The following is a 20,000-nucleotide window of genomic DNA, read 5'->3' as shown; positions in this document are numbered from 1 at the left end:
AGACAACATTGCTGCAATGAATTGTTAACTTTATATCCTGCTGTTAAGTCAGGACTTTACTATCTTTTGGATACGTGGTAAACAGTTAGCCTTTTGACTACAGCCCTAATGCTTCAAATTCTGTTATCACTGTAATATTCCAACTTTTACTTATCTCTCATCCATTTTACCTAAAAACTTTAAAAATGTCTCTCTTATTTATTGTATGCAAGAATCCTGTAGGCAATATCGACTGGGAATCTTATCTATTTTACATATGCAACCCCTTTTGCAGGAGTCTGAAGTCTTTCATTGTTACCCCTAAAATTCTTAGGCCTTTGTCAGAGTTTGGCATAAGCTCTGTTGGCTAATGTCCTATTTATGGTTTTACTGCTATCAATAAACTTTATGGATTTTTATATATTCAGAAATCTGCTATTGTAGCCAGTTTGAGTTGTCCTATTACCTACGCTTTTCTTAAATATCTGGGATCTTATCCACCTCACTGAATGTGCTATTTGTATGTTATTTGGTGATTCATTTTCCTTATATTTTCCTTTTACACACTCCAGAGCATTGTTTTAATTTACAACCACTTTAAATTTTACATATATAAAGGACGATCGTATTAGTAAGTTCAGCTCACTGCCACCAAGAGAGTTTCTAATACAGAATCTGAACTCGACGGGCATATACATAGCAGAGTCGCTATCATCTTGTACCTCTTTTGATGGCTCAGTGGTCAGTCTCATTGTTCTATCCTTGTTACTAAACATGACAACGGTCCGAATCCTGCCGGAAATGAGGCACTTGTAAATTATAAATCACTTAGGGTGTAAGTTATTCACGAGGGATCACAACTGTGTATTTAAACAATATATATTGGCTTATAAGCTGTGATCTTCTTGCAGTAACACATGGTACGTGAATACACACACAGGCACACACACAACACACACACACCACACAAAATCATCCTTGATATATATTTAAATCTAATATATATATATATATATATTATAGATATATATATATATATGTGTGTGGTGTGTGTGTGTGTGTGTGTGTGTGTGTGTGTGTGTGTGTGCATGTGTGCATGTTTGTATGCACGTATACATAGATAGATAAAAGTGGAAGCTTTCTCTCTCTCTCTCTCTCTCTCTCTCTCTCTCTCTCTCTCTCTCCTGTGTCATTTAACTTGAAACTCAGGCTTAAGCCTTCAGTACTTGCAAAGGAAAAGAATATTCACTCCAATGTTATGAATAATCACTCGGATTTCAGGTAATCCATTGAACCCATTAATTAAAAACATAATTCGGAGGTTTTGGAATAATTCTTCTGGTAAACTTTAATGGGTTGAAGATTAATGGAATACTAGGAGTGGAGGAGAACAACAACAACGGCAACAACAGTAATAACAAGAAAAGAATAACAATAAATGCTTTGTATGCACCAATACTATTCTTATCAGTATTATTGGAATTGTTGACGCTGTTATTGCTGTTATTGTTATTTCAGATCATGTTATCATTAGTGATATTGATAATATGTTGTTATTAGTCAATGATGTATAAGCTCTATACTGTTTCTATCCTTACTCTTATTACAGAATTCACCAAGGTGGAGAGGCTATAAAAAGGCAATAAAAGAGTGGAATGATAATGAACTATTACGAAATTCCAACAGGAAAAAAATTGGATGAAGTAAATCCAATAAAAATTATCTTTTCATTTATTTGGGAAAACGTTATGCATAAATTAGATATATCTAAATATGTAATAATATATATATATGTGTGTGTGTGTGTATATATATTATATATATATATATATATATAAATATATATATATATATATATATATATATACATATATATATATCAAGCACACATATCTGTATCTCAGTACACGCCCAGAAGAGACTTTGCTTCTAGTACAGTAATGTCCATGTTTGTAACCAGAATTTAATTTCATGGTTGCATGAATATATTCATTAATCCTACCATGGGCCTAATTCCTGCTTCCCGGTAATCATTTTCCAAGTTTGTTTTTGAGTTAAGTATATGATTTGTATCGCCAAAGCTCAGGAAAGAGCAGGTATACTTACGCAGTCTGTGCTGTATGGGACCCTCTAACAAACTGATTTGACCACTAGTGCGGCCTCTGTTTCAAATGCCCCCTTCACTCGCCATCATTATGCAAGAAGGTGATTGGTTATTCTGGCTCCTTAGACACAAGGGCCAATCAAGGAGGGATATAGAGTGCGTGACACATTTTTGAACTGCCCAAGCCACGCCAATTTGTAATGTCTTTGGCGGTTGACTTGTGTGGACTTGTGTTGTCGCACTTATAAAGGTATCGAATCAGCTTATCACTCCCTCCCCAGTTCTTGCGTCCCGCAAAACATACACTGATCAGATGATTTGCGCATTGCTGTTGTTCTTTGAGGGCCACACCGCCTTTGAGTGCCATACCCTCCAGTTTGTGCAAAACTTAAAACTATTAGGGTAGGGCCATTTGGCATGTTACAAACACAAGTTACAACAAATGAATCTCACGCCTCACAATGTGTCATACAGAAAAACAAATTTATGTTCACATTCAATAATATCAATGAAAAAAATGGATAGTCACAGCTCCAGCTCGAAAAAGTTAAATCCATAAAAAAAATTAACATAACATGGGTCAAAAATGAAACATTACTCTAAAGAAATTTTGTAAAAGCGTAAGAAAAGCTATGGAATTCCTTCTGCAACACAATAAAATCAAGAAAAAATTAAAATCCAAAGATTACACAAAAAATAAGCTTTTCTTTTTTTCAAAATAATCTCACATTCCCACATCATCAATGGAAGATTACAAATTTCTGACAAAACATGAACAGCATTGATAATGATATGAAATTCTGGACACAGCGTAATTGGCATCAGTAGAAATTTTCAAAAAATTAGATGCAGTGCAATAAAGTGTTTAATAAGATTTGAAATGCAATTAAAAATAATCAAGTTATAAACACATTGATGCTTGGAACTGTAACAAAATGTTTTAAAAAATTAGACATCAATTTCTCGGCAATAACTGGCATGAAACAAAAGTGCATAAGCATGTTTTCTTGATATTCTCTGGTATGCTACGCAAGGCACCTGCATGCACTTACAAACTATGTGGATGGTTTGCTTTATCAAAGAGGGAGGAAGGGCGACACAACAAGTTACTCTTTTTTTCCTTTTTTTCTTTCTTTTATGAAGAATTCATCTCGTGCATGTTCAGAAAACTGTGACTTGTTAGTCAACTCCCTTACACACTAGCAAACACACACACCCTCAACACATGCACACTCCCAGGGCAGTCACACTCAACACGTTCACACAACAGCTGACTCGCCTCTGTTTTCTGTGCCACTCACCTACAGGTGTAACTGAAACATTTAACTGTATGTGTCGCAGTTCCGCTCTCTTTTTCTGGCTCGTGCCTTACAGTGCTCTTGGGAAGAGCGTCTGCTACTCTTATTGCTCTTTTTTTCATATATGATCAATCCTCACAATGTCAAACTAACAGTTGCTCGATACTACAATCTTATTGAGAAATTAGTATTCTTAAGGACATTTCTGTATCAGGAAAAAAATACAATTTGTTCTCACTTCATCATCAAATTTAAAAATTACTTCTCTTTCCCAATGAAAATCTGACTACTCTTCCAACAAACATAACAGTCTCGCTACTTTACTGATACAAACTCTTCAATGCATTTAAACTAATAATTCTGTCTTTAAATCTTGATGACAAGTCTTCGATGGGGACAAATGGGATGTATTGTCGTTCATGATACTTTAAATGTGATCAGAACACGGCCTAAGAGAACCATCCTTTTTTATTCTCTCTCTTTTATTTTTCATATTATTTTTTTTAACATTACTTTCTACAAATTCCCTATCTGCATTTCCCTAACACAACACGCTATTGATCACATTTCTAATAGGCTACACAACTCGTTCATTGTGCAGTTGAACTAATACTGATATTACTATCAGTGACAATTTTAGCAATCATAGCAGGTAGAGAGACAGGCTTTTAGGCAGGACAAGGTCTCCCACCTCTGTGGGTGTGAAGGGTAGCCTCTCATCACATCCCCTAGTATCCCAAGGCACTATCCTGTACTGTCCATCTCTCTCTGCCTTACGGTTGAGATGTTCCTGTTTTCTATGCAATTTGCTCACAGGTCAGCAGCTTGAACTATTAGTGCCAGTAATGGTGCCAGCGATCACCACTGACACTATTAGTTTGCTTGTATCTTCTTCACATCGCGCCTGGATTCTCTCACTGGTTATTGGCTGTCACCTGACGTCTATCAGCTATTCCTAATTCTAACCTCGCGTCATCCTATCCACACCTTAGTCAGGTATTGTGACTTTCTTCACAGGTTGAGGTAGGTAAGGGAACTTCGGCACTATTCACATTTAACCCATCCCTCTACTCCTCAATGGGTTGCAATCAGAAGTAGAAGTGGACATTCCCCTTTCTACGGAGTCAGGGGGGAGAAGCTCTGGTCGACCTCTCTCTGTCCCAGCATTCTTGTCTCATGGGTGGACAGGTTGTTCTCTACTCTTCCTACTTCTCAGGGGTAGGGATTTGCATCCCTTCCCTCACAACAAGAACAAGGCATCCCTTGTTCTACCGCACATGGCATAACCATCCCACACGGCACTGGGGATAACCTGGGGTACCTTCCCAGTGTTACCTCCATGCCACCTGCTACTGCTATCTTCCGTCCTTCCTGGTGGGGCTGGACTGCATCCCACTGCCATCTCTCCGTTTAAAACACGTTTTCCCACCATCTTGCTGAGTATTGGTGTCGAGTCTTCTGCCTGTACATAGTATTGATTTACATGACCGTTACAGCTTATTTGCTCAGTTATTTACTGCGATCTAACTTGATTTACAACCACATTTTGCGTTTCCACTCGCCTGCATGATTTTTCCGCACCAGAGTGGATTTCATTTACAGTCTATAAGACTACCAGTTCCCACGCCCCTTGTGGAGGACATTTTCAGCCTTTGGCTGTCATCTCATCTTATTCTGCAGATATTCCAGCCATAGGGATCCCTATAATTTCCCTGGTATAGCGTTGAGTATTCTGCATACCCCTAGCAACATTTGCAGTTGTGTGACTGCCTTCAATCCTATTATTCTCAGGCTAAACTACTAATGTTTTAACTCTGAGAAGATGGCCAGTAATGTAGCACTGGAAGAGGTTAAGGCCTTCGCAAAAGCAGGAAGAGACATGGGGATGGGGGACACAAAACTAATAAATAAGATGAAGGAAGCAGCCCAAGAGAGAGTACAAGAGAAAAGAGAAGCAACCAAGAGAACATTCCAAGCATCCGAAAGGGAGAAAGACAGAGAAGCCCAGGAGAGAAGGGAAGTTACAGAGAGATCACATCAACTGGCTATGGCAGTCCAGAGTGCTACTCTGGCACCCCCGAGTGCCACGCCCCCTGCACCCCCTCCTTCACACTCTCACCTCCACAGCATGGGAACCCTCATTAGGACTTGGGACGATAGCGAATCCGACACCTAGCTTGATCATGTCGAGCAGGTGTTTAAGAACTTCAATCCAACCCCTCTGGAAGTGACCCTCCTTCTTGGCAAGCATTTTGCTGGCAAGGGGCGGACTGCATTCGAGGCCCTCCCCCTGAATGAGTGACAAGGTCTCACTTTGTCCGAGAGGCAATCCTTGGGGCTTACAAGCTCACCCCAGATTGGTGGAGGCAGGAGTGGAGGAGCATGCCCAAGGGGGCTAACCAAACATGGACAGAGTGGGTGGCCGGGAAGACACAGGCACTCCATAGGTGGATGAAGGGCCTCCAACGCAACATTTGTTGAGGAGGTATTAGAACTTTTCCAATTGGAAGACTTCCTGTCCTATGCTCCCCCTGATCTGGCCACCCACTTGGTGGAAAAGGCTCCTAAAATTATTCTGGAGTGCTGTAGATGGGTGGACGCCTACAACACCCACCATCTGCTGCAGAGTTCTTTGAAGGAGAAAGTTTGCCCTGCTCTCCCTCACACTCCTGCTGCCACCTGTCAGCCTACCCAGCGCCCCAATAATCCTCCATAGAAAGCTGTGTGGGCGTTACAATAAACAAGGGCACACCAAGGAGCAGTGCCTCTCGAAAATGGACCGTCCTCCACTGACTCCTGCTCCTTTTCAGAATCCCCATCATCATAATAATAAGAATAACAGCCACTGGAACTGAAACAACAGGCCCACGCCTGATTTTAGCAAGAGTTTCTGTGACTCTTGCAAAGAGTGCATGGATACACTGCTGCCTGGGTGGGATGCCCCAAGAAAGTTCCTGCTTTTGCCATTGCTATGGTAGTGACAAATCCTTCAGCTCTAGGCCCTCTTGCTCTGGCCCCTATATTTGTCACACCTCCCAGAGGTCGCTATCCTGCCCACCAGGTCCAAGCTTTCAACGACACTGGTGCGCAGGTATCCATCATTCAAGAGGATAAAATTTCTTATGGAGCTCAGGTTGATAGGCACCAATTCATTACGATAGAGAGCTTCAACCTTGTTAAAATGTTCTTGCCTACTGTTCGGTTGAGAGTCACACGACCTCACCACTCTAAGATATGTACCATGGCAGTAGCAACCTATATTTCAGGAGGTTATGACGTCCTGCTAGGACAAGATTTTAAGTCTCCTCCTACCATTGTACTATCTCAGGGCCCCCGTCCTTACATAGCTCAAACCTGCTCCATAGGCCTCCAAGAACTACCTCTGCACGGCCAATGCCACTTGAAGATACCAGGCAGTACCAGGCTCTGTCCCTTATGGACGTTATGCCACATTCAAATCCTCTTCTCTTACTACACCAGGAATAGCCTCAGTGACAGTACCAAGGCAAGACTCAAGTCTCCCTCCCGGAGCACTTAGTCCCGGTCTCTGCCCCTCTGCTGGCTTGGCCCCACTACCCATGCCAGCAGTCAAGGAAGAGCCAGTTCCAATAGGAATCCTCCGACACAAACATGACCATAGCGGACACTCCACCAACAGTGCAGCCTCGCAAACCATCCAGGAGTCAGTCATCCTAATTTGTGAGCCCATCCAGAATACCATCACCTCCTCCATTCCCCCTCCATCAGCAGCTAACCAGCCCTAGAGTAAGGACTCTGTCAAATCCTATTTGACCTTTAAAGAACTCAAGGAACTGAGCCAAGCAGCGTTCGGCACAGGGATGAGTACCAGTGCCCCGATTGTCATAGCGCAACAGGTGCCGATGCCCCTCCGACATCTTCAAAGGGCTTGAGTCTTTCAAGGGCCCCCTTGGCATCGTCAAACCGACCTTGGAGAGGTTGAAGTAAGAAGGGAAAAGGGTGTCGAGGTTTTCAGAAACCCTATGAGAGTCATTAGTCTCTCCACACTAGTGCCTGGCACAGTGCCACCCTCATATAGAGAATTCTGACCCTCTCCATCCAGAGGAGAGTGCCAGATTCTGCTACTTTTACTTCCTTATTATCCTTTTGTAACATACCATTATTGTACTGTTTATATCTTCTCTTCCATAGTTTCCTTTCATCTTCATCATCGCCTTCTGGTCTCATAAATTAGTACTTTGTTAGGAACTACTATCAGGGCATATGTAACTTCCAAAGACATGCCCTTTAAGCTCATATGCTTGTCATAAGGTGCCACAATTGGCACAGTGCCCTATTCTAGGCACTCAGCATTCCATGCGACTAGGAAAAATTTTAGCCAGAAAAAATGCTATAACTTTAGATATATTTTAAAAACCTGGCTCATTTATACATTGTTTGATTTTGTCTTTGATTTAATATTCCTCCCTAGTATATATATATATATATATATATATATAATATATATATATATATATATAATATATATATACATATATATATGTATATATATATATATATATGTGTGTGTGTGTGTGTATATATATTCCTAGTGTGACATTATATTTTAAGAGTAATAAAATTAAATTTTTCCTTATTGTGCTATGGCTAATTGTTAGTAATTAGTCTCTTTAGTCACCTCACATTTTATTCTCTAATATTCTTAATTCATTAATTTTCAAGAATTAAATTAGTTTAAATTCTCTGCCTGTCAAGTAAACAATAAAAAATGTGAAAATTCGTGTCTACAGAGTTTTGTTTATTTTATGTCATAAGTCCACTCAAGGGAGTATAGAAGGCTCAGTGATTTATATTTGTCATTTGTTCTTGTTTCTGGCTTGTCTTGTCCATTCCAACCTGTCAAGGGTTGAAATGTCCTCTACATTGGAGAGGTGTTCAGGATTTTAAGCCAGAACCAAGTAAAATAATATCACTTTATAAAGAATTTCACATATTATTGACTTGCCCTCCCGAACTGACAGCCTTTGTTCTCTCTAAACCATATCTATTCCTATTGGCTGCCTTGGAATTAATCTCCACAGGTGTCCTGAATGTGGAGGATCATCTCTAGGCCGAGATTTTAAAAGGACGAGGCAACAGCAGATCGTTAACAGAAATTCCTCAGAGGTCTCAGAACACCACTTCCGCCATTTTGTTCCCCTTCTTCCTGTGGGGATCCCACACGTGTTCTTTTACAATCCATAGCGCACAGATTGATCAGCAAATGAAAAGGCAACAAGACCACAGATTTCAAGGTACTGTGAGAGTAATTTCTAGTGTAGTCAGTGAATTGTTTTTGCCTCTTGTCTGTATTTCGTTTCATTCCTCCAAGGCAACTCCCCCTGCTTCTTGGCTCAGCTTCTCACTCCCCAATTTTGGTTCAGTGTTGTTATTAATATCCCTTGTGATGCTAGTAATGATATTAAACATTCCCTAGTTAATCAAGCAATGTAGTATTCCTTTCTGTATAAGCTCCCAGTCATTCTATGTCCCCTGTGAATGAGCTTTGATAAACAATACTAAGACCAAGTAATGTGTAACGTTATCCCACGGGTCCATCGCCTTAGTACTGATGCTAGAATGCAATCTCTTTGCAAATAAATATTGTGCCTGGTTGTGAGAGAAAAATTGGGAACCCTTGAATACAATGCTTACATTTAAATAAGCTGGACTGTCTCGCTCAGTCCCGTCGACCTAATAAATTACCACTCTGAAAATCTGTATATTTTGTCTCTTATTGTTATCAAGTCACGGGTAAGGTCATAATCCTACTTAATTTTGTAACACACTGACAGTCAAAACTTTTATTTTTGTTGATCCCCAAAACGTAATCAATCATGAAACCCACTTTTGGTAAAATTTCGTTATAAATCCACAAATATCTTTTTGCGTGATTCTGTTGACAGACGAACAAATAGACAAGCAAACCGAACAAAAAGGGTTCAGATAAAAATGAAAATGATATTATTAAAGAGCAAAAAATAATTGTCAAAATATAATTCCTGGTAAAAATTTAACAACACTAAAACATTATGAAGCCATAAAAATAGCGGGGTAAAGAGGAAATTATCAACTAAGAAAAAATAAATAACCACGGCAAATTCCTATTAGGTAATTAAATCAAATGATAAAACTGATTTTCCACAATAAAATTGAATAAAAAGAAAAAATCTCAACTGTGAGAAATTTCTAGAATCGCTTGCGATCGACCGAGACCAGAAAACATGTTATGAAAAGGCTGCAAGTCCTTTGTCCCTTAGGAAGATTGATTACAGTGGAAGATGATTTTTATGATAATGATGGAGGTAATGAAAGGAAAATTGTTTACGATTTTATAGTATCGGTAATGAAGTGATCAGTATCAAATGTAACGACCGAATTAAGAGAGCCTTTGCATTCCTATGCGTTAAATTATACTTTGCCTCTCCAAGATTAATGATGGCATTCTTCTTGAAATTCTGTTAGGGCAACAACAGCTTACTGACATGTAGACTAGACTGAGAGAGAGAGAGAGAGAGAGAGAGAGAGAGAGAGAGAGAGAGAGAGAGAGAGAGATGGGGGGGGGTGTTGCACAAAGGGTTTAATGCCGTCTTGGGTCGCAAGTAATTAAGATTTATAATGCTTTAATTTTGTTTGTAACATTTTTACGAAAGGATGTATTGGGTGCATAAGACTTTCAAGAATAGCATGAATTATGAATACATATATACATACAACCTTACATACATACACACATATAATTAAAATATGTGCGTATATGACGTCGATAATATACCGATATTAAGAGTATGAGCGCAACAAGGCTCAGAATTACTTGAAACTTTTTTTCTCTTTGAAGGAATAAGCGCCATTGATAATGACTTTGATTCAAACGAAGAACTGCTATTTACTTAAAACTTTGCATGATCGTTGTCAGTTTAGTGGGAATAGCTCTAATTCTCTTATAGCTAGGTTGATTTATGGGGTGTATAAAAAATTCTTAAAAGATACAAAGTCATATAAACAAAATATAAGTATCTTTCTAAGCTATAGATATCATGACTCCAAAATGAAAATTTTAGCTGAAAATAATTCCCATGATTTTAATCGTTATCTCCTTTTGAATTGCAAAGGCTGCATCACATTTGCTGCTGTGTAAATTATTTGAAACAAGATCAAACGAAGCTCTGTGGTGCCATTGTCCTGGAGTATATTAATACAAAATACACAGCAACGGAATTTGCTGAACAAATGACCTGGGATAGCATAATTCATTAAAAGGAGAGCAGTGGAATTCTAGATCATGCGGGAATATAGATATTGTGTCAAGTAAGATACTCCCTCATGTTCATTAGTGATAGAAGAGACACTAGGGTGGCAATTGCCCAGCGGTCGTGAGGCCAGTCTTGATAAGAAGTTTAGACCTTGGTAGGTAAGAGGGAGGGGTTGAGGAGGTAGAAGGAGGGAGGGTGGAAAATGAAGCCTAGATTTGCAGTATCAATTTAAATCTCCGTAGGAAGATAGTGCCGTCAGCGCACCTCAAAGGTGCAATGTAGGTATCATTGAAGTGTGTTTGTAGTGTAACCCTCAGGTCCTACTGGTACCCCACTTTTTAACCTACTACTTATTTCCAGTCCTGCCTCCTTTCTTTAATCTTGCTGGCCAACCTCTCTGACAGTCATATCTCAATAGAACTTCGGGTGTCCTCCTAGTTCCACTTGTTCTTCCTCTCCTTTATTTTCTGGACCTCGTTTCCTTCCTCTTCAGCTACTCGACTCCCATTTTCTCTGTCTTAAGCACTGAATGGCTTACAGTGCCCTGACACCTTAATTCATGGAAATCAACTCTGTGTCAGTTTGAATGAGTAACTTATTTGATAAGTGATAAGATAAAACTGTAGAAGGGGTTCACTACCAAAGTACTTACTTACGTACAGCTCTAGGTGGTTTCACACGAGTACGTTTAACGGCATCTTTTAGCACATTACCTCCATACTTTGCACTAAGGAGCAGATATAATTTTTCATGTTTTGTTTTTAAACAGAGGAGCATGAATCAGTCAGTTGTTGGGTACCTAGTCAAGAGTTTGGAATCAAGATGCCAAAGGGTATTGAAAACCTGCTCGTGTGACACAGCTTTTACGTTGCTCGATCACTAACCAGAGGCTGCAATTCAAGACCATCAAAAGCAAGCTGGAACCTTTTGAGTTATCGGCTGGGGATATACACCGTGAGCTCAAAAAAAAAAAAAAAAAAAAAACTTCTTCGGCGCAGTCGAGTTTTCAGTATAGCATATAAAATCTGTATGACACTCTCAGCCGCAGCCCATGAAGCTTTCAACAACGGCCAGGTGGTGGCCTGTAATGTTGGCACCTATAGCGTGCCAGACGCACGATCATGGCTAACTTTAACCTTAAATAAAATAAAAACTACTGAGGTTACAGAGTTACAATTTGGTATGCTTGATGATTGGAGGGTGGATGATCAAAATACCAATTTGCAGCCATCTAACCTCAGTAGCTTTTAAGGTCTGAGGGCGGACAGAAAAAGTGCGGACACAGACTAATAGCCACCTCAGCAGTTTTTTTTTACAGAAAACTAAAGAACCGTTACGCTATGGTTTTTTAAATTATTCTGAAAAATTGGAATGACCCAACAAAAGTAGCGTAGACAAAACCTGCCCACAAGAGGGAGATCTAGAGCGTTGACTAGGAGAGGAAGATGTGGCAGATGAAAGCTTTTGCAAATGTCACAGATGAAAATTCTCCCAATCAACTAGTGAAAGGAAAAGAACAAATATTATTGGAGTTATTTCAAAGGTGTCTTCAAAGAAGAATTACTGGAAGTATTCACTTCAGACGTGTAATGTTTACCTGGGTCGAAAATAACCATCCTTGACTATTTACTCTGCTTCCTACGTCATAATTCATTTTCGGTCCGGTAAATAGTATGAGAACATTTCAAAATATCATAAATAACTGTTACAAAAGAACGCAATGTCAATACTGTAGATTGCTATAAGAGACTGTTTTCCGTCAATGATGACCTTGTGATTTTGGGAGAGTAATCTTGCAGAATGCAAAAATATTCTACTTTAGACCTGTCAGGTAAGAGAAAATAATAAAAAAAAAGGCGTAACGTTATTTTGTTGTTGCTTCCTTTCCGATAGGAATGAACATAATGTAACGAAAAGCAACTAAACACGTATACTCCACCACGTCATTTCCCCGTTCACTGTAAAGGAAACAACGATTCCTTAGTTTGGAATGTAACAGAGAAACAAAGAGACGAAAAAAAGAAAAAAGAAAAGCAAAATAACCAATACTTCCACTACAATCTAATTCGCATTTTCATAAATATTCGCGTCACAAAAAGACGGGAAATACCGAGTTTCAGATCACTCACGCCGTTGATTTTTTTTTTTTTTTTTTTTTTTGCAAATGGCATGTGGAAATTAAGGTGTTTTTACGCCGTGTATCAAAACGAGCTCATGCGCGAAAACGTATCAAGAACGGCTTTTTATTTCCGGTAATTTATCATTCTTACAGCTGCACCAGATCTGGAATTACGTTCGCCATTTGCTCACAAAGGTACGGGATAAAGATGATGTAAATATAGGTGATGTTTCAGAGTTAAACGATTCGATAAATCTTCGTTTTATCGATGAAGATAGGGTGAATATGTCTGTTGCTCTACCAAAAGGTTTATTGCCTTCGCAGATAATACGAAAAAAAGAAAGCATAAATCAAGAATATACACAAATGTTTAATAGTTAAACTAGAATCGGAGACAATATATGAACCTGTAAATCGTTATCATAAACTAAAGGCAAATTCATAAGCTAGTAAAAACATAGGGTGCCTATCCATAATGTTTAGGAAGCATTACTATATATATCAATTTTTAATTAGTAAAGTGATTTCAAACATTCGTAATGCAAACAAAGGGCAAATGAATACATGTGTATTCTAGTATCGCTCGAGGAAATTGTAAAGACGTACACGCAAATTAAGTCTTAAAAAAAAAAAATTTAACCAAAATTTAAGATGAGGGAACATCTACTGTTTCCAGATGAAATTAAATCTGAGTTTCATAATAAATGCTGAACAAAGGAAATGTTTATAGAAATAACATTCTATTCGCAATTCGGAATCAATACTACCTCTACTATGAGAGCGCCAACGACAGAAATATGAACCCTATAAATCGAAGTCTCACGAGAGGTTTCCTTCATAAACTGTTCAGTGATATCAGGCGGAAACTAACACAAGAGCACGACAGCTAGTGAAAATGTCCGAAACGCAACAAATGTCAGTAAATAAAGAGTCCCCTTTCAGATTCCTCAGCCACATCATAATACGAATCTAAACGGCGTTTCAATCTGCCTAGGCATCGGATGCTGCGTCCGACGCTGACATATCACTTAGCATCTTGAAATAATGGTATTTAATTGGCCCGGGATAAATATATCTCTCTAAAGTTGGTCTGCGTTCAGGTGGAGCATCAGATAAGCGACCCCGGGAAGGTTGGGGTTGGGGGAGACGAAGGGAGGAAGGAGGGAGAGAGGGGCTAGGGAGAGGGATGGAGGGATGGAGGGAGGGAGGGAGGGCCAAGAGGAAGAAGAGAGATGGCAGTGTTGTGCACATAAAAATACCTCCAGTAGTTTTTGCTTGATAACCATCGCGTATCCTCCCTCCTCGAATCCCCGGCACTATTTGCGATGCAGGTAAAGTCTCTCTCTGCTGCTGTTACTGTTCCTGCTCTCTCTTGCTTCTGCTGCTGTTGCTGCTACTTAAGCGTCTCGCCTTAAGAGATTTGTGTGAAGTTTGAGGGACGAAGGGGGAGGCGGAGGAGGAGGAGGAGGAAAGGTGCAACTAAGCAGAGAGATTCATCCACCTCTCGTCTCCCCTCCAACCTGTCCCCTCAAGTCTACCGTTTCTTCATCAGCCGCCCATTCAGTCGTAAGGAATGAATAATCGGGTTTAACTTCAAGAAAAATGAAGTAGAGCTGTCAGTTAGAAACTTGATATACAAGCAAAACTGGCACGAAAAAAAATGAACGAACGAAGAAAATTGTTATTGGAAATATTAAAATTCCAATAGTCAAGTGCTTTAATTGCTAGGTCACCTTCCAATGTTGATATGTTGTGACAGGACCAATAAATGCATTATACTTTAGTGCTCTGTTTGAGCATCTTGTATCTATATTTTGTGAAATTTTTCACATGACTATTATTACATATGTTCGTAAAAAAATCTTTTACCTGTCATTTTGATTCATATATTCCATGATGGAAAAACTCGAGTTTATTAGACATTTTAGAAATAAATATGAGGAATTAACTCGGATACTGCAATTGTGTATATGAAAATTTCTTTCTGCTTATGAAAACGCAAAAATGTTTTACATAACACTGAACTAAGTCGAAGAAAATTCTAAGCAAGGAAGTTATTCGCTTCAGATCAATATTGGGAGGTGACCTATGAATTAATAAACTTAATTCATAGGTTGAAGTCATTAGAGAATGCCAAGCAGCAGGAGAAAGCGTATGTTTGTTTCTGCAGAAGCTTGCAAACAGATACCTGCATGGTAAGTTCAAACGTAAATAGGAATAAACACTCACATACATACATACATGCGTACATACATTATATATATATATATGTATATATATATATATTATATATATATATTAGATATATATAATATATATATATATATATAATAATATTAATATTTATATTATATCTATATATTATATTTATATATATTATATATATTATTATATAATAATATATATGAGTCATATCGAATTACCGTGATTCATATACATACATCGAGCTACAAATGTCCTTTAATATCTAATTCACTCTACCTCGGAATTAATATATTTTCATATATGCTTAACCGAAGGGGAATTTTTTAGGCGATAAGAGAATTGTCAGCTCCCGGGCACGAACCCTCGAAATCAAACAAATCCAGGACGACAGCGAAGCTTTTTACCCAGGGCAGGAACGTAATAAGATTCACATTTTGCTTTAATCCTACATCGCGACATCTTCAGGGATTTTCTACAAAATAAAATACTATACATGTGAACATAAAGTAAGAGCTGATGACAAGAACCAACAGTTGAAAAAGCTAAATCAATTCAATGGTAAAATTACAACTCGTAGACTTAGATTACACGCCCACTTTACTAAAACTGAGAGTAGAAGTACAAAACAATTATACATAACAAAAAAACATTTAGATATTTCAGCAAAATTACATATATACATAAAAAGAACTCCAACACACAAAATCAAAAGTAAAATTCATATATTCATCAACTACAGCTAAAAACAGCTCCACACTTAACCAACCTTTCAGCATCAAAGATAAAAACACATTAAAAGTAGAGAACATCAAGAGGCACAAATGACCGAAAATTTAGGTTAAAAGCAAGGGTCAGCAGAGGAATGGTTGTTTAGAGTCGGAACCCGTAGACTGGTGTTTCGAGTTTCTAAAATCAACAGTTCGATGAGTTTCTTTGTTTGGCCAATGATTTTAAAATCTTCATAATTGATTGCAGTTTTACGTTTAACAGTGTGATTCCTTATATAAGAAGTTTCTGGGTTAGATAGCTTACACCCAGTTCTATAACTAACGCTCCGATGAGAATCGGCTCTGACAAAACCATGAACTCACTCTGTAGGCGGCTAAGGTCACTGCACAAATTGAGATTTTTTAGACAATGAAAATCTCAATTTTCTGTTTTCTAATTTTCAAACTTAACTCTACTATATATACCTTACTTTATTGTGCTCTGTCTCTTACCTGTAGCTGGACTCTCTACCACTGCGAAATTACTTTTCTCCTCGAAGACTTCTCTAATAACTGCTTTCCTTCTAAGAATTTATATAAAATTTTAAATAAACTGCTTAATAAATAGGTTTCTGAACAGCCCATATGTGTTATGGTCCCCAAGCTCCCTCTTTATGCCAGATTCCCGTATCTATTAATTGATAATTTTCGAAGAGATTTTACCAAGATTGCTCGCTCTTCAAGTTTAAAGATAGGCTCTGCCCTTTGATGACGTCGGGTGTTGTTTATGAATACACTTGTCCCACATGTAATGTAGGAAATATATATAGGATCTACCCGGCATCTTCTCAGTGTCAGAGTCGATTCTCATCGGGGTGTTAGTTATGAAACTGGGTGTAAACCATCTAACCAAGAAACTTCTTATAAAAGGAATCACACTATTAAATGTAAAACTACAATCAAATATGAAGATTTTAAGATTATTGGCCAAACAAAGGAACTCAACGAACTGTTGATTTTGGAAACTCTAAACATCAAATTACGAGTTCCGACTCTAAACAACCATTCCTCTGCCGTCCCCTTGTTTTTAACCTAAATTTTCTGTCATTCTTTGTGCCTCTTGATGTTCTTTACTTTTACTATGAGATTCACGGTTTTTTGGACTTTGCTCCTTACCAAAGCATCGGATGTAGCTGAAAGTTGACATATGTATATTTTACAACCACACACAAATTTTGTCAGCATTATCAATAACCTAAACCCGATGGTTTTAATTTTTATAGAGTAAAAATTATCTAGCCGACGCCGTGGCCAATGATTACGAGCCAAGAGTCGAAAAACATTCATTACGTAAGCAAGGTAAACACCTTTTGACGAAACGTTGCTCCACCCATCCACCAGGCAGAAACTCATTCACCTTGTTCCATCGGCTCTGAAACCCAAAGACTTTATGAATAGCGGAACGATACATAGATGTGGGTGGGGTATCTGTGCTAGCGTAGTAATACTACTGTAGCAGTAGTGCCGCAACAGTATAGCAGTAATATACATGAATTGAACGTTTAGGCCAACTGCTGGGATCCTTGAGGAGCATCTAGCACTTCTTACAACTACTCGAGAAATGAGTTTTTATAGCCAGAAGTTAAATTTTCTAATCCAACAATGCCCATGATAGCCTTCAGTGTTATCCTGAATTATAACGAGGCCAAAGTGGGTGGAGCCTCATGAAGTCATCATTCTGACGATCATTATTGGTGAAGGTTTAAAGCCAAAATGCGGTACCGGCTATTTTGTTTTTTCAGTAAATAAGTAGATAGCCAATAAATAAAAATTGCTTGACATTGGATATAGCAGTTATCAAATCAAGCTTGTCTACTATGTTTTTGAAAATTACCAACTATTCCCTACATCTTGTCAATCTGATTGTGACCTATAAAGTAGACTGTAATTTCTTAGGAAACTTATTTTGGGAGTTAGACTAATAATCGAAGTGTTTTTGTATTTATTAACATATTTTGTTGGTTTGTTCATTATGACAATTATCAGCGGAGAGGTTTCAGAGTTCATAAAGGTGTGCTGCTTTGCTTGTATTTAAATTTGTATGTCATTGTTACCAGAGGTCTAGCCTTTATTACGTATAGCCAATCATCCATCGAGAAAGAGGGAAGAAATGCTGTCATAAGTTACGTAACGAGTGCGTTCGAAACCTTTTCTCTGAGTAAGTTGGCCCGTCCTCAAAAAAAGTCACCTTTACATTAAAAGTACCAAATTTATTCAACCTACGTAATGCAGAATACAGTCAAAATTTATGTGTAGATATAATGTGCATTCTGAATAAGCGTTATATTCATGAACTGCATAGATAAAAAGTTATTGCGAAAAAACCGTGTTACAGAGCCCCTGAATCTCATAGTAGTGTGTTTTTATCTTTGAGGCTGAAAGATTGGTTAAGTGTGTAGCTGTTTTTGACTGCAGTTTATGAATATATGAATTTCCTTTTGATTCTGTGTGTTGGAGTTCTTTCTATGTATATATGTATATATACATTCATACATACATAGTACATACATACATGCACTCTCGGCTGCTTCAGGGCGTTCTCTAATGACTTTAGTTTTCCTAGGAACCTATTTTTGCGACAGACCTACACAGAAGATGAAGCGATGCCCCTTCAGACGTACAGCAGGTGATACGATGCATTGCCTGTCCATTATTACATCCCATGGCCATATCTGCCAGGCATAAATTACCTGCTGCATACCACGCGTTGCTCATACTCCAAGACTTCCCGCCCTATTTCATACTTATTTCTTAGCGCTCTCTCTCTCTCTCTCTCTCTCTCTCTCTCTCTCTCTCAAGGTCGAGAATCACTATTTTACCACTCGTTTTTCAACTCTATTATCTAACTATACCCCATCTCTCTCTCTCTCTCTCTCTCTCTCTCTCTGAGGGTCGAGAAGTACTACTTCCTTCTTTTTTCTTCAACTCCCTTATTTAATTGTGCACAATCTCTCTCTCTCTCTCTCTCTCTCTCTCTCTCTCTCTCTCTCTCTCTCTCTGAGGGTCGAGAAGTACTACTTCTTCCTTCTTTCTTCAACTCCCTTATTTAATTGTGCACAATCTCTCTCTCTCTCTCTCTCTCTCTCTCTCTCTCTCTCTCTCTCCTCCATGATATTTAGTTCCTCTCCGTTTGTCTCTCTGTCTTTCACCATTGATAACTCTCTCTCTTCTCTCTCTCTCTCTCTCTCTCTCTCTCTCTCTCACACACACACACACACCACACGATATTTAGCTTCTCTCTGTTTGTCTAGCTCTCTCAGTCTACAGTGTAGCACACACTTCTCGTTGTGGAAAGTGTTTTGGGTTCATGAGCTTTGAAAATGTCTTATGTACATATTGAGTAAAAACTACCGTTAGCCAGCGAAGAGGGAAGATGTTACGCTTCCTGTGTGATCATAATTCTTGCAGCTTCACTGCTGATGCGAACCTACATGATCATGAAATCTTCTCACTATCTGGAGCCAAACCTTCACAGAGGAAACTATCTTACCTTGAAACGCTTCATATTTGTATGAGGAACATGCAGATGTATTGAGAAATATTTCACCAGAACGTGAAACAATCCAAACAAGTAAAAAATGCGACTACAGAAAGCTAAAATTAAATCTCATGTCATCAACTGTAATATTCTGTAACATAGGTCAAAGGAGTTAGGTCTTTAATGTTCTGCTGGCTAATGTCACAAAAGATCTGAAATGGGCAGATTTAAGGGAAGGAGTCTCATACTTTCTTCGGATTGTATCCTTAAATCAGTTTTGTTTCTGACCTTTACGCTTACTTCTCGAAGAGTTCCGCCCATTATTCAAGCTGCTATTTCTTACATCCCTTCCCTTCTAAATTGGCTTTTCCATCTCAGTTAGCAAGGTCACTGGCTTCATTCCAATCTCACCGAAACGTCAGGCATGCAACAGTATGGCTCGATGATATTTTTATGCTAAAACGAAGCATGCAATAAGAAACGAACTGTCTTAGACAAAAAAAAAGACGTAGATTTTCAGCAGTGTCATGGAACATGTCAAAATTCTATAAAAGCAACAGTATGAAGACATCAGTTCTATCAGCGTTGTAAGTAACAAGGGGCTGGAGACAGCAAGATACTTACAGACAGAGCGACAGACAGACAGAGATTCCACAGAGCATCTTAGGATTTAACTTGGGACAGACAATCAAAAGAAGATTTACAAGTTATTGAATAAAACAGATTTCCTTTACCACACGTATCCCCTCAGAAATGAAACTAGAAGACAAGAATTCTCG

Source organism: Macrobrachium nipponense, chromosome 4, assembly GCF_015104395.2.
Source record: "Macrobrachium nipponense isolate FS-2020 chromosome 4, ASM1510439v2, whole genome shotgun sequence".
NCBI classification, from domain to species: Eukaryota; Metazoa; Arthropoda; class Malacostraca; order Decapoda; family Palaemonidae; genus Macrobrachium; species Macrobrachium nipponense.
This window is presented reverse-complemented; position numbering follows the sequence as displayed.